This window comes from Loxodonta africana, chromosome 6, assembly GCF_030014295.1.
Source record: "Loxodonta africana isolate mLoxAfr1 chromosome 6, mLoxAfr1.hap2, whole genome shotgun sequence".
Taxonomy (NCBI): domain Eukaryota; kingdom Metazoa; phylum Chordata; class Mammalia; order Proboscidea; family Elephantidae; genus Loxodonta; species Loxodonta africana.
The window spans coordinates 65,469,395-65,472,143 of NC_087347.1; positions in this window are offsets into that span (position 1 = coordinate 65,469,395).

Consider the following 2,749-nt stretch of genomic DNA (forward strand, 5'->3'; position numbering starts at 1 on the left):
ATATTGTAAAACAGTAAAAAAAAAAAAAAAAAAAAAAAAACGAATAAAATACAGATATAATACCAACATGAATGATTCTTGGCAATGTTCAATGAAAAAAGGAAAACTAAATGTTTTGTTTAGTAATATCTATGTCTTTGTATTTATGCATATGTGATAAAACTATTTCTAAAAGGAATAATAAATATAAAACTCAGGATAGTGTTTACCTCTGAGAGGGCAGAAAAAGATCAGGAAAGAGCATATAGGTAATTTTAAGATATACGTAATAGTTCAGTTCTTAGGTTGGATTGTAGGCTCATGGGTGTCTTTATATTAGGAAAACATTATGCTGAGTGAAGTAAGTCAATCACAAAAAAAACAAATATTGCATAATCCCACTTATACGGAATATCTAAAATAGGGAAATATGTAGAGGCCAAAGTTTATTAGTGGTTGCCAGGGGCAGGAGGGAAAGGGAAAGAGGCAGTCATTGTTTAGGAAGCATTGAGTATCTGTCAATGGTGATGGAAAATTTGGCAACACATGCTGGTGATGGTTGCAGGACATTATAAATGTAATTGGTGTCACTGAATTGTATATGTAAAAAATGTTGAAATGGCAAATATTGTTAAATATATTATATTTAACATATATAAAATATTATATATAAATATATATACACCACAATAAAAAGATAAATTTTAATAATTAAAAGACAATCATGCTTAGTGCAATGATGACAATGTGTCCTGAATCAAGATTATGATTAATGATTAATTGTGATTACGATTAATCCAATTTTTGGCATCTGGTGTCCAGAAAAGATGGTGGTTCTCCTTAAAATATTAGTGGTGAATTAATTTGTTTTTAGACTTTCATTGTTGTATTTTGAGATGTACTTAGTATCTTATGACTTTCACAGCACATATTATTACTTCTTCATTTTACAGTAAATGCCAAAAGATAAAATTTTATAGGAGAGTGCTTGCTTTTACATTTTACAAAATCAACTACGGTGATCACTGCCCATTAGGCAATAGACACTGTTGCTAATGCCTTCAGAGATTCACCAAGTGATTGGAGAAAGTTGATGAGATGGCAAGCATAACAAACAGATTTATTTTTAAAAGAAATAAAACATTTGAGAAGCCTATTTGCTTTTCTTTTTCCTCTTGCCAATCATATCAACTTTCAGTTCATGAACTCCATACAGGCTATGTGCTCTGTGTTCCTAGTAATAAGCACTAATCAGGTGGAGTAGAATGTATAAAGCCCATTGTCAAGATTTTAACATATAAATATACATTTCTGTTTGTAGGTACAATCAGAGAGTAAACAAATGGCCCAAATATTTGAAGAAAAAAAAAACTCAAAAGGAAAATAAAAACTTTTGAAATTCATTGTTCTTCTAATTATTATAACTACATTTAGACAGAAATATTACAGAAATAGAAATGCACAGCTTTAGGCATATTATGCATTGTACTTTCTAATTTTAAGTTTTAAATTAAAAATAGCTATTTTTATCAACCAAACTCCTGGTAATTGAACAAAGAATATATAACATAGAGGTATAGTAAATGTCAATGAAATATTTCAGGCAGACCAACACAGAAAAAATAGAAAGACAAGCCCATGAATTTGAACCAATCTAACCAAAAAGAGTTCGTAAGTATATGGCTAATAAGTCACTCTACTAAATACGGTTTTGACTAATTTCAAAAATGAGAGAGTAGAAATGTTTTCCACCTAGAACTTTAAGCAGACTATGTCGAGAAGTTCCACTGAAAAGCATATGTACAGCTGTTTCTGCACATGGTTGCTTCTCTAGCCATGCTTCATGACTCATCTGTTTTTAGCCAGAGAACCTTCTAGTTAGAGAGGAGCTGGGAGTGAAGTATCATGAGTAGGAAAAGGGAAAAAACCTATATTTCTTCCCTTCATTCATGCAATAAATGTCTATTCTGTATCCTCTGCATGCTGTGCAGTGCACTGGATGCTGGAGAATAATGTTGAACAAAACTGACGAGGCCCTTGCCTTCACAAAACTTATAATCCTGTAATGAACGCAGGCAAGTGGATGGAGCACTGGATTACAGAGTAGTGTGTGTTAGGATAGGAGAAGCAGCAGAGGATTCGATGCCTTCAGCAATCTGGACTTTGAGAATGAAAAAACATCTTCCGAAATCAAAGCTGCTTGTGTAAGAGTGGGCCAAACTGAATGCAAGAGCTCACATGGATTGGTGGTTCTGAAATTGGAAAGTCCCCTGGCTTCCCCTTGATGGAGACGGGGTGAGGTGACCAGAGTTAGAGTAGAGAAGTGGTGGTTAGAATATGAAGGAACTTCTAAAGTAGCCCAAGCCTATTCCCATCGAGTCAATTCTGACTCATAGTGACTCTGTAGGACAGAGAAGAACTGCCCCGTACGGCTTCCAAGGAGCGCCTGGTGGATTTGAACTGCCAACCTTTTGGTTAGCAGCTGAACTCTTAACCACTACACCACCAGGGTTTCCACTCTAAAGTAGGTTAAGTAATTTAGATTTTATCCAGAGGGCTATAGAAATCTTTGCATGATCAGCAAGTGGAATGACCACACTTATATTTTAGGAAGATGATTTTGGTGGTTTTCTGAAGAATGAATTGGAAGAGAATGAGGCATAATGCATGGAAATTGTTAGGAATAGTCAGGAAACTATTGCAGTAATCCAGGTAAGAGATGTTGGCCTGAACTTGGGTATTGAAGAGAAGCAGGGGGATTCAAGAGTCA